General features: G+C 46.2%; 1 pseudogene; it reads left to right on the top strand.

The window, feature by feature from the left end:
- The first annotated feature begins 2,823 nt into the window (after positions 1 to 2,823).
- The window catches only part of LOC146175219 (uncharacterized), a 95,354-nt pseudogene continuing 85,553 nt past the window's right edge, over positions 2,824 to 12,624 (top strand).

The raw sequence follows: 12,624 nt of genomic DNA, 5'->3' as shown, positions 1-12,624 counted from the left end.
TGGACACGAACACGCAACCCCCGCCCAAGCTGCCCGACGTGACCTCGAGCCATCGGTCCCATGGACTCTGGTGACGGATGGTTGACAGCTCCAAGGGAGGCGGATCACCCACGCATCAGACATCGTACCGGCAAGCCGTTCTATTCTTCCTTCTTCCTCTTCTTCTTCAAGCATCCAGACACGCTCATCATCATGCCATAAAATCATTAACATCGCTAAACTTCCTCGTCCACGATCGGGACGATCGCTCAGTGGCCCCGGGTCATGTTACGGACGACAAGGAAGAACAAGCGGGCAGTGGCGCGGGCAGGAGCGCTCGCGCTAGGCCCGCGAACATTTATTAAACGTCATCTATCATCGCCATCGGTCATGTTCTGTCTCCTATCTTCATCGGCTTGCCGCTTCGTAACATCTTTAAGTAGGGTTTACAACCTCTTTATTTTATAAACTACATTTGTCAAACAAATTGAACGGTAACCCGAAATATTTTTCAGTGATATACTGTCATCAGTATTTGGTATCAGTATTATGTGCAGGAGTGAGAAAACTAGAGGCTATAGTTTGCATTCATATGCTTCTGTAAAGACTTGGGGAAAATACTTTATGCTTAACGATTCTGTAAAATGATGCAGTAAGACCGTTAGGGCTTGTCGACTTTCCATTCGTCAACTTGTGAATACGCTTGAAGACTTAATTTTAAGTGCTCTACTCGCAGCATATTTTCCTCATTTATTTGCGGCAATTCGAAAGAAGTTCGCTTTTAAACTTCCTGAAGTCAGCCATGTGGCCTGAAAAGCGTTTTCCGCAAAAACTGGAAAAGCTGCTAACATTTCCGCCCGATTGCAAGTATTCCTGCCATTATAATTAATCTCACAGATATTATTTGGCAGGAATATTTTTTCGGTGCTGACAGACCTTTTCGTGGGGGATTCCCCGAGCAAGGTCCAATCCGCCGTTGATTGTACTGAAAACAATCCATATCCAACGTTCCTGATTTGGATTTCACGGCAAATATATCTTCGCTGCATGAGTAACTGCTTCAAAATTATTTTGTAGGAGATTCTACCGTACCCTTTTTCTGTAGGTAATTTCACGTGCTCTGCAGCTGCGTTCATCTTTACACATGTATTTAAACCTTTCCTATTTGGCTTCGAATTTTATTTCTGCTTCTGGTGGAACGCATAGTTATTTTCATGAAATTGCCCAAGCCGCACGGTTGATATATGCCCAATTTCCAATGGGTATTTTAAGCAAACACACCGGAAAACACTTTTAAATAGATCTTGTAGAAATAGTCTTGCATGTACCTGCGTGCCGGTTATTACACTCTACAGGGTGGGGGCAAACCGTATTGAAACCTGTGTACTGCCTACTGTGAAAACATCCTTCTTCATAGCTGCATGTAGGAGTTCTGCCTGCAAAGGCGTGAATGGCAGAGAAGGGAATATTTGTAGCATGGGGTGTGAACTGTATTTTAGGCAGAAAAACGTAGTCTGTTGAACATATTCTTGTAGACTATTGAAAGGAAGTTTTCCTTCGGAATGTCCTATAAGAGACTTTCGACAATGATTTTTCTTTAAGATACCATATAATTAGGCTCTTAGTCGTAGACAGTCATGACGGAATTCCGCGATATGATATGCTAATAGGTTTGCATAACATGTGGAAAAATCGAATGGCTTTTCGCAGCGCCGATCGTCATTTCCCGGCTATTTTAGAGTATTATGGGGATTCTGTCCGACAGATAACAGATATTTGAAAACTCTGTTATGTGAACTTGCGTATAAAGTTTCTTTATTGATCCACGGTGTTTCGATCAAAGTATTGGTACAAGTGACCATTTAGAAGTTCTTATAATTACAGGCAATGCATGTAAACGTCTTGACTTTTGACAGATCAACCAGAGTGCTTTTTTGTGAAATAAAGGCAATAAAGAATGAAACGTCAGCATCGTGTAGTGGTTTACGTGCTTGGGAGAGCAGTAGAAGGATAACGGTTCCATTACTCGCGGTGACAGGTGTTTCTTAACTTTTGTTCGTGCAGACAGATTTTTTTCGGGCGTATTCTTGGCCGACACTCTCTTTCTACAACACTCCAAGTCAGGAAAGAGTTTACCGTTAGTCGTTCTCCCCACCTGGAGTGAACGAAGAATGAGAGTGAAAAAAACATGTACGGCATAAATAATAAACATTTTTACGACCACGCGAAGACACTCGTCAATCTCGGAAATTACAAAATTTTCGATTCAATTTATTTCTACAACAGCGCGCTCTACTCCGGCAATCACACTCAAGGTTCGCAATAAGAAAACTTGCGTGTTTTTAGTGCATAGCACTACTAGCCGCAATCACGGATTTTGCCGATCTCTTTCCAAAGCCGCTCACTTACTTTTCGTGAACTTAAAATTGAGGAAGAGAAGGTGGCGTCACGCGGCTCAGCAGTTAGGAGGCGGAGCGGCCACATAGCTGCAGAAGAAGCCGCTCTTTCTCTCTCTCTCTCTCAGTTCATTTAACACCACTTAGACAAACCTAAGGCCTCTGCGCTGAGAGCTGACGTCACAGCAACGTCACAAGGATGAGGCCGGTGTCGCGACACTGCTCTGCTCCTCTGCCGTGAAAGTCGCGACGGGGCGCGAGAAACCGGTCTGCTCCAAGCATGCCTTCCTTGAATTCCTAGACGGGAATCCAGGAATCCACTGCACGTGGCTCCGGCAGGAGTGATCAGTAGTCTTTCGTGTCCGATGGTGTACTCACGGCTTATTTGGCTGCCGTCTATTTCTTTTGTGCGCGAGTGCTGTGATGACGCTTCGACATTAACGCAAAAATGCCGAACAAATGTTGTGTGCCTCAGTGCCGAGGTAACTATAAAACGGGACCAAAAGTTCATGTGTTTAAGTTCCCGCAAGATAAAGTGCTGCAGCAATCATGGATACGTGCCATTTGACGGAAAAACTTCGTCCCTTCTGAGCATTCCAGGGTAAGAGATGAATAATTTTTTGCATTCGTTCTCTTTTGTAGCTTTGAATTTTAGCACCGCCAAACTTGCAAAACATTTTTGGGTACTTCTAAATGTGTATTTAATATTCGATCATGGGTTCTTATTTGTAGCAGGCTAGCTGTTTCTTATATTAGACAAATATTTCTTTTTTAAGTCTGTGAGCATCACTTCACAGACGACGACATCGTACGAGAGGCGTCATATGTCGACGATGCTACAGGTCGAGTGACGACAGCAGAGTAGTCGCGTCTGCGCCTTCGGTCAGGTGAAATTCCATCATTATTTTTAGGCTGCCCTAGTTACCTATCAAGCACAAAGACTTTAAGAGAGGAGCCAGAGGATAAGCGAACACGCCTGGAAGCTACTTCAATGCAAAGAGCAATTTCTGAGTCAATTCAGACATTACGCAATGCCGAGAAAGCGGACAAACTCACCACCTTAAGGGACCTTGCTAGCGAAGTCAGAAGCCATAAGGCACAGTTCTGGCATGTAATTGAGTCCCGTGGTCTTCTCATGTTGGGGCACATCGTAGAGGACGAAGCTCCGTGGATTAAATATTCAATTGGAATAAAATCAGATCTCAGTATTACACTATTCTTTGGGAAGAAGTCGCTCACAAGGCTGGGCCCTAACTTGCCCATTCCGAGTGCAGCCAGAAGCAAAAGAGAAATAATAGAAATCCTCTAAAACGTTCATAATTGGGACAAGGGTTTATATTCAAATTCTGGCGATGCAAATGGAGACATCGGCGACACTATTCGTCTGCTGCTGAACCAGCCGACGACAAAGCCAAATCAATAGAATTCCTGAGCGAACCTGCTTTTTTTTTAATTTGGAGCGGAGACCGTTGCTCCGTTGAATTCATGGTTTATTGTTGCATTCTTTTTACAGCATCACCGCACGCATATAAGTACATCCGCAGCTATGGATATGTCACCCTGCCCCACCCTATGACCATTCGGTCGATTAGGTATGAACTCAAGACTGAAACATCATGGTCCTACTTTCCTGAATTATGTTACAAAGAGGATCTCCGAACTAGATGATCGCCAGCGCTTTGTTACCTTGATGGTCGATGAAGTCCATAATAAACCATATTTTGATTACAAAGGAGGCAATATAACTGGTGCAGTACTGAATTCATCGGAAGTCGCTACTGGTGTTTTCGTTTTCACGATACAGAGCGTCGCATGCCCTTTCAAGGAAGTGGCCGACATCGTCCCAGTGCACAAAGCCGATGGGGAGTTTCTGCACAATTTACTGAAAGATGTGATATGGGGGCTAGAAAATATTGGCTACAGAGTTTTATGTGTAGTCAGTGACAATCATTCAGTGAACAGAAAGGCAATGTCTCAATTTACAACGCCGACAACAAATGCAATTTTATATCCGCACCCCTCTGACCCATCAAAATCTCTCTTTTTTATAATTGTTCCAGTGCATACACACAAATGCATCTGAAATAATTGGCTCAACCAAAAAACAAAAACGACCAACTATGCTTTTATTTTCCTGACTTCAATGAAAATTCCAATCAGCCCCCACGCATACGCACAGCATCGTTTGCTACAACCATACAAGCTTACAAGCTGGATAGCGATCAGCTCTTGAGGTACGGTTACTCGCTCTTTAGAAAAGCCTTGTACCCGTCTAGCCTTCAGCGGCAGAATGTACAGTTCGCCTTGCAGATTTTTAAGGACTCCCTGCCACCAGCGCTCTTGGAGAAAGACACAACTTTCTCTTTCCCGAAGATGCACCGAGTTTCATTGAAGTTATAGCGCAGTGGTGGAAGGTTGTGAATGTTAAAACCCCATGGAATGGAAAACGACTGAATAACCGATTTCAAGAGCCAGTTTTTCCTTCAGAGGATGACATGAAGGTGGCTTTTCTCTACAATATTTTGGACTGGCTTGATTCTTGGAAAGAGAAGGATCTGGACAGCGGGGTGCTCACAAAGAAAACCCATGCTTCTCTGCATCAAACAACCCACGCACTGGTTGAAGTCAGCAGGTAACGCTTCGATGAGCTGCAGCTTTCATACGTACTGCTCGGCAAGTTCCAGACGGACAGCTTAGAGGACCACTTCGGGACATACAGGCAACTTGTTAGCTCCCAATATCATGTTTCTTTTAGGCAAATCTACGAGAGTGAAACTAAATTACAGCTGCAAAATACCTTGCCCACAATCGCAAGAGCTTGCGGACCGAATAGCTCCTTCGATGAGCAATGGGAAGATCTGCGAAAGCAAATAGAAACACCGCATCCTAATTGTAACGTTGAATTTACGGGATGTGTCTTGTCAAAAATAGAAGACAATATCCCCGTCCTGGTATACGTGGCAGGATATGCAGTCTACGCGACTCTCACGAAATTAAACTGCACGAAATGTCAGGCAGCATTGACCGTCGACAAGACTATCACTGTCTCTGCAGCCCACAAATACTATCACTTGGCGAAAGCTATAGACCGAGGTGGCCTCATTTTCCCAGCGTTGGTTACTGTAAATGCTGTTATCCACAACTATGTTGTTGTTGAACAAATGTCCAAGAAAGCGGCGTCATTGAGGAGCCCGAACCAGCGCCGTCTAGTCACCGAACTCACATTACAGCTGCTTGCAGATCAAAAGTCATCAGATTTTGACACCTGCGAAGATGGGCACACAGTTGAGCTTCTGTTGAAGCATGTGTTGTGGAGCAGTACCCAACATTCTGCACAAAAACTTTTGCCGCAAGCTCAACGATGAAGGAGGGTTTAAATCTGGGTAAGTTGGTACTACATAGTCTTAGAGAATAAAAACCAGCCAAGGGACGAGGATGACGGAAGACGATGTACACACGGAAGCTGGAACTAACAACTGTGCTTTATTGAAATAATAACATTTCCGAAGAAACCTTGCAAGGCATGCGCAGCTCGACGTTGGCCGGTTGGCCAGGTTGGCCGGCTGCTGGCCGCAGGATTCCCAAATGCACTTCTGAACGCTGTGGCGGAATCGCTGCTACAAAGAGTTAAGAGGGGCAATGAAAAAGTGCCCAAGCTTACTGAAGCTGAATGAAGGAAACTTGAGGTGATGCCGTACGTGCATGGAATTTCCCATAATATTGTTACGTGAAAGATTTACAGTCCCAAAGCTGTCCGCGCACAACTAACGTTGATGAGGGCACCGGTTTCACAACACTCAGCGTCGTCGTCTTCTCGGAGTCTGTTTCACTTCTTCATCCTCATCACGAACAGCGAATACAGCTAAGTAACACTACCCCCCCCCCCCCGCGGGAAAAGCACAGTCCCGGTGCGGTCTATGTTAGCGAAATAGAACGTTGATGATAGGGCTTTAGACGGGACACATGCACTATTTCGGAGGTTGGAGCTGTGGACGTGGACTTTGGAACCACAGATTCAACTTCGTAGGTAACGTCGGTCACGGGGCGCAAAACACGGTAAGGGCCAGTGTAACGGGGCAAAAGTTTTTCACACAAGCCCACTCGACGGCACGGGAGCCACAGCAAAACGAGAGACTCAGGAGTGTAGTGGACATCACGGTGGCGGCTATCGTACCGAATCTTTTGAGAGTCTTGGGATGCAGAGAGCCTGGCATGAGCTATCCGGCGGGCATCATGAGCGCTGTTGACGGCATCACTGGTGTAAGTACTGGTGGCGTCTGCCGCGGGTAGAGAGGTGTCGAAGGGTAGTAACGGGTGTCGGCCAAATAATAAATAAAATGGGGAGTATCCAGCGGTAGAATGGACAGATGAATTGTAGGCGAATGTGACAAAGAGGAGATGAACGTCCCAATCTCGATGGTCGTCAGACACATACATGGCCAGCATGTCTGTGAGGGTACGGTTTAGACGTTCCGTGAGGCCGTTGGTCTGGGGATGATATGCGGTGGTGAATTTGTGGCGGACGGAGCACAGACGGAGAATTTCGTCAACCACTCGCGACAGGAAACAGCGGCCACGGTCAGTTAGTAGTTCGCGAGGAGCACCATGATGAAGAATTACGTTGTCTAGAAGGAAGTCAGCGACGTCTGTGGCGCAGCTGGTCGGGATGGTTCGGGTAATAGCGTAACGAGTAGCGTAATCGGTAGGCGACGGCGATCCATTTGTTCCCCGAGGTGGAAACTGGAAAGGGGCCAAGGAGGTCAACGCCTATACGAGAAAAGGGGTCAGTTGGTATGGGTATCGGCTGCATATGACCTGAAGGCAAAATTGTGGGCTTCTTCCGACGCTGACACAGTTCACATGCGGCAATGTACTGCTGGACACAGCGGTAGAGCCCCGGCCAGTAGAAACGTCGGCGCAGGTTGTCGTATGTGCGAGAGACACCCAAGTGGCCAGCCGTGGGAGCATCATGGAACTGTTCAAGGATGGTGGAACGCAGGTGTTGTGAAACGACGAGCAAAAGGTCTGTGCCATCTGGTCGCATATTACGCCGGTATAGGGTGTTCTCGTGGAGCACAAATAAGGCGAGAGATGGGTCAGGGCGGTCGGAGGTAAGACGGTGGATAATAGAATGCAGAGAAGGATCTAGTTGCTGTTCCTTGGCAATGTTGGCAAAGGCGGAGACAGATAAGACATATGCATTATCGTCAGAGTCTGTAGGACTAGGGGAGTCGACAGGATGACGTGACAAACAGTCTGCATCTTGGTGAAGCCGGCCGGACTTGTAGACGACGGAAAAGGTGTATTCTTGTAATCGTAGCGCCCAGCGCCCCAAACGGCCAGTAGGATCTTTGAGAGAGGAAAGCCAGCACAAGGCATGATGGTCTGTTATCACAGTAAAATGGCGGCCAAACCAATAAGGGCGGAATTTCGTAATAGCCCAGACAAGCGCCAGGCACTCTCGCTCTGTAATATAATAATTTTGTTCGGGTGTTGAGAGGAGGCGGCTGGCATACGCAATCACCCTTGTACGGCCGTGTTGTTGCTGAGCGAGAATAGCTCCTATTCCATGGCCACTTGCGTCGGTACGGAGTTCAGTATTGGCGGAAGGGTAGAAGTGGGCCAAGACTGGTGGTGTAGTTAGAGCAGCAATAAGCTCTGAGAAAGCTGCAACTTGTTCAGGCCCCCAATAGAATGAAACGTCTTTCTTGAGGAGTTGGGTGAGCGGGCGAGCAAGGACTGCGAAGTTCGGGACGAATCGTCGGGAATAGGAACAGAGGCCAATAAAGCTTCGGACATCGCTGGATGAACGCGGACTGGGAAAATCTCTGACGGCACGTATCTTATCAGGGTCAGGCTGAACACCGGAAGCATTAACCAAGTGACCAAGCACTTTGATTTCCCGATGGCCGAAACTGCATTTCTTTGAGTTGAGTTGAAGGCCGGCGCGGCGGAATAGCTCGAGAATGGTAGAAAGGCGAGAGAGGTGGCTGTCAAAAGTGGACGAGAAAACAATGACGTAGTCTAAGTAACAAAGACAAGTCGTCCACTTGAAGCCGCGCAGCAATGAGTGCATCATCCGTTCGAAAGTTGCAGGGGCGGTACGTAGGCCAAAAGGCATGACTTTAAATTGATAGAGGCCGTCAGGGGTGATGAACGCTGTCTTTTCACGGTCTCTCTCGTCGACAGAAATCTGCCAGTAGCCGGAACGAAGGTCGATGGATGAAAAGTAGCTGGCTCCGTGCAAACTATCAAGCGCGTCGTCGATGCGCGGAAGAGGATATTCATCTTTTTTGGTTATCTTATTCAAATGACGGTAGTCAAAGCAGAATCTCCAACTGTTATCCTTCTTCTTGACCAACACAACAGGGGATGCCCAGGGGCTACTGGAAGGTTCGATTATGTCGTTCGTTAGCATCTTTTCGACCTCCGTTTTCGACGACACTCAGCGTCGTCGTCTTCTCGGAGTCTGTTTCACTTCTTCATCCTCATCACGAACAGCGAATACAGCTAAGTAACAATATCAAAAAAGTTGCAGCGAGGCAAGGAGTTAAGGTTGCCTTCTCTGCTCCTTGCAAGCTATCAAGTCTTTGTTCTCATGTTGCTCATAGCAGATCTAACTCCCCTGTATGCTCGACGCGACATGATGATTGATATATTCCTTGGGCCACACGTGTTATTTATAAGATCCCTCTAACATGTGAAAAAGTTTACATCGGCCAAACTGGCCGGTGTATTAATGATAGGCAGCGAGAGCATCACAACTCTTTGTCACACATCAGCGGAGCTAAAAAAATTTGTCTCGCCATTGTATGGATTGCGGTGGTTATCCGCTGTTTTCAAATGTCACATTTCTTGGTAGGGGCAAGGATAAGGTAGAGCGCGAAGTTCTTGAAGCTTATTACATAAGTATGCAAGGCGATAATTGTATTAGCACAGCATCCATTTTGTTGATGCAGAAAGCAATAAGTTATTTATCTCAAAGACCCTAGTACCTTGGCTATCTCAGAAGCGTTGCTGTTTGTTTGTCACTTTTATGCTGTGTGTTGGACGTCGAGCTGCGCATGCCTTGCAAGGTTTCTTGGGAAATATTATTATTTCAATAAAGCACAGTTGTTAGTTCCAGCTTCCGTGTGTACATCGTCTTCCTTCGTCCTCGTCCCTTGGCTGGTTTTTATTCTCTAAGTCAACGATGATGTAGCCGATGCGAATGCTAAGGCTAAGAAAAGAAGAGCTGCAATGCTTTCAAGGAAGTGAAAAGTTGCTTGTTTTATGCTAGTGACTTTTAAATGTGTATATTATTCAGGATCAAGAACAGTGCTGCAATATTCGAAATGTAAATAAATGTTTTTTACGCGTAGATCTCTAGACTGATGTCTCAACTTGAGTAAAAACAATATTTTGCAGCCAACTGTGCTGCCGCCTCATATCCTCGCGCTGTAAAAAAGAAACATGCATGTTCTCCTGAAAAAAAAAAACAAACTTTGCGATGGGCTACAAGGCGTTAGTGTATACGTTGACGATGTGTTAGTCTGAGGCAAAACGACGAAAGCGCACAATGACCGGCTGAGACTAGCGCTAGAAGCGGCAGAACGAGCTGGCTTGACTTTAAACCCTACAAATTGCACAATTGGCGTGGGACAAATAGAATTCCTAGGTGACACAGCTTCACTTCCCTACTAATCGTGCCAAAGTGTTGAATTTCGCTTCCGCTGAAGGAACGCAATGCCGCGCAAATGGGCTTCAGCGGTGGCTTTGGTAGAATCTTGTTTAGGACACTGAGGTTAAGAATATTGGCTTGTGAACCGGTGTCAACTGTCATGCAAACCGACAAGTTGCCAACTTCTGCTTGCGCAAGCCAATCGCACTCACGGACAGTGCTTCTGACAGCCACGTTGAGTACATCAAACTCTTCCTCGAAACCAGTGAGCTCACTTATTTGCTACTTTGCTTTACAGGAGACTGCAAAGTTGTTTCTCCACTGGCATTTATAACAAGTACGACCAAAAGTAGGGCAACTCCGTGCTGCGTGCGTTCGTGCGCAGCTTTGGCAAATATAGGCCTGCTGTCTCTCACGATGGGTAGAGGTCGTTTTCTCGACTGGGTCGACCTGATGATGGTCTTGTTCCCATATTTCCTGATGCGCCACGGCTATTTCGGCAGCCTTGCAGATCTGTTCTGCTTTCTGGAGGGCGGGCTTACTATCTCTCAATAACTTCTCGCGTATCTTGTCGTCAGTTATACCAAAAACAATTTGGTTCTTATCACTGAATCGAGTAACGCAGCAAAGTTACAAAGTCGTGCTTCTCTCTTCAAATACCTCAAAAAGCGCTCTGATGGCTCGCCAGGTTCCTGCACTCGCTTCCTGAATAAGTAGCGCTCTGGGTGGCGCAATAGTCGTCAAACTTTTTGATTACCGTCACGTAGTCAATGCTGCATTCATCTTCTGAAAAAGTGAAGGTGTTAAATACCTCAATTGCTTCATCACCTGCAATAGTCAGCATTAGCGAGATTTTCATTGTCTCTGGTCGAGGCTTTGCTGGTTCTGTCGCCGTCAGAAAAAAATGGAACTTCTGCTTGTGCAGCTGTCAATTCTTTGCCATGTCACCTTTCACGTGAAGTGCGTCCAGTGGCCTTAAGAAATCCATTTTGTGGCTTATTTCTTCAATCTGCTCGTCGGCGTTAGCCACTTCTGGCACCATGTATCGAATTCATGGTACACCGAAAGCAATGGGGAAAAGAGCGCAGCTTTATTTGAGCAACGCGTAATTATACAGATGGCTTGGACAGCAGCGTATCGGCTGTTGCGCATCAGTTGTACATTTTGACGCCGCACTGCGCATGCTGTCCCTAACGCATACGATACAGGGCCCTTCCACCACGTCACGTCTGTTGAACGTGTTTGTGTTGCAGGTAGTGTTGCGACTCCTGGATGATTTAGCAGTGTAAACTCCATTTCTGTGTGTGCAGTACGAATTTGATCACCCCTTTTAGAAACCTAATCATATCCCTATACAGTGTGCGGAGCGTTAAAATCTACACCGATTAGTACGCAATTCCAGGGTATGAGTGGCGAACATCCTTAACCCATCCGAGATTAAGTACTCTGTTTCTTGGCCGAGCGTACACGGACACTAATATAAGGTGCGTTTTGTTTGGACGCGTGAGTACAGCAACTACTCCCTGCTGAGTGTAGCCCCACTTGCATAAGTCAAGTGGCGTTTGGGGAATGTTGGCTCTAATATAGACGGCAGGTTTTTCTCGCATTTCGACCTCTGCTCTTGCTCGTTTGTCAGGGTAGAAGGACACTGGTACCCTATAAATCCTGTTATTGAATATAACCTATTGTGTTCCTGTATCAAGAACGCCCGTGAATGCAGCTTGCCGTGCAATAATTTTGTCTTTATTTCCGCAAATTTATTACAGAGCCCTCTGCAGTTCCCTTGTGAAATATGTTGCCACTTGTTTCGGCTACTTCTTTCCATGATGTAAGCTGCTCTGAATAGGGTGTGTCAGTTGCGTACGTGTGTCCAGTACCGCCTCCCATATTGCTGTGTTAGCGCCAGGTTTACAATTCAGAGCTTCCCCTAACCTTGCTGTCATACTGCCTGCAAGCGTTTCTTTCTTTTTCTGAACTCTCCTTTCGACGTTAGGCTATATGCGCTTTCCTTTGTCGCAGCTGTTCGATTTGTGCTGAAAGCATCGCAATTATTTTTTTCTAGTGCATCCTGCTCGCTTGTGCAGTCTTCAAGTTCCGGACATTCATCAGCAGTGAATGCCACTGTGCTCTGTTTTGTGCGTCGTCCATTGTTCAGCGTAGAAGCAAGAGATGGACTGTTCTGTGCAACCACCACAACAGGCTCTTCTTCTTTAGGAGGATTTTCAAACAGCTCTTCGGCCAGAGCTGGAAATTTGTTTTTAACCTCATAGGGGTACACATTGTTTCCGTCGTACAGCCCTTGCTAAATAGAGCTTTCGCTTTTTTGTCGGACACTGAGAGGAAGTGATACCATGGTTATCAGATTTGTATAGGCCGCATTTGAATTTTATCTCTCCCGATTCAGTTATGTATTCGGAGTTAAATCCATATGGACAAACTTTCTGCATATGGCCTCCTCTGTAGCACCTGTAACAGTACACTGGACCAGGTTTATACGTTTTGGGTCGCACTACGCGGCCGTTGTAGTAAAATCTGTCTGGAAGAGTATCCGGTCCCTGTAATGTGATCAAAAAAGTGCCTCTGTTCCCC

The sequence above is a fragment of the Amblyomma maculatum genome, chromosome 11 (genome assembly GCF_055883805.1).
Source record: "Amblyomma maculatum isolate TAMU_Amacu chromosome 11, ASM5588380v1, whole genome shotgun sequence".
Lineage (NCBI taxonomy): Eukaryota > Metazoa > Arthropoda > Arachnida > Ixodida > Ixodidae > Amblyomma > Amblyomma maculatum.
The sequence above is the reverse complement of the archived record's forward strand: the minus strand, read 5'-3'. Positions and strand labels throughout refer to the sequence as shown.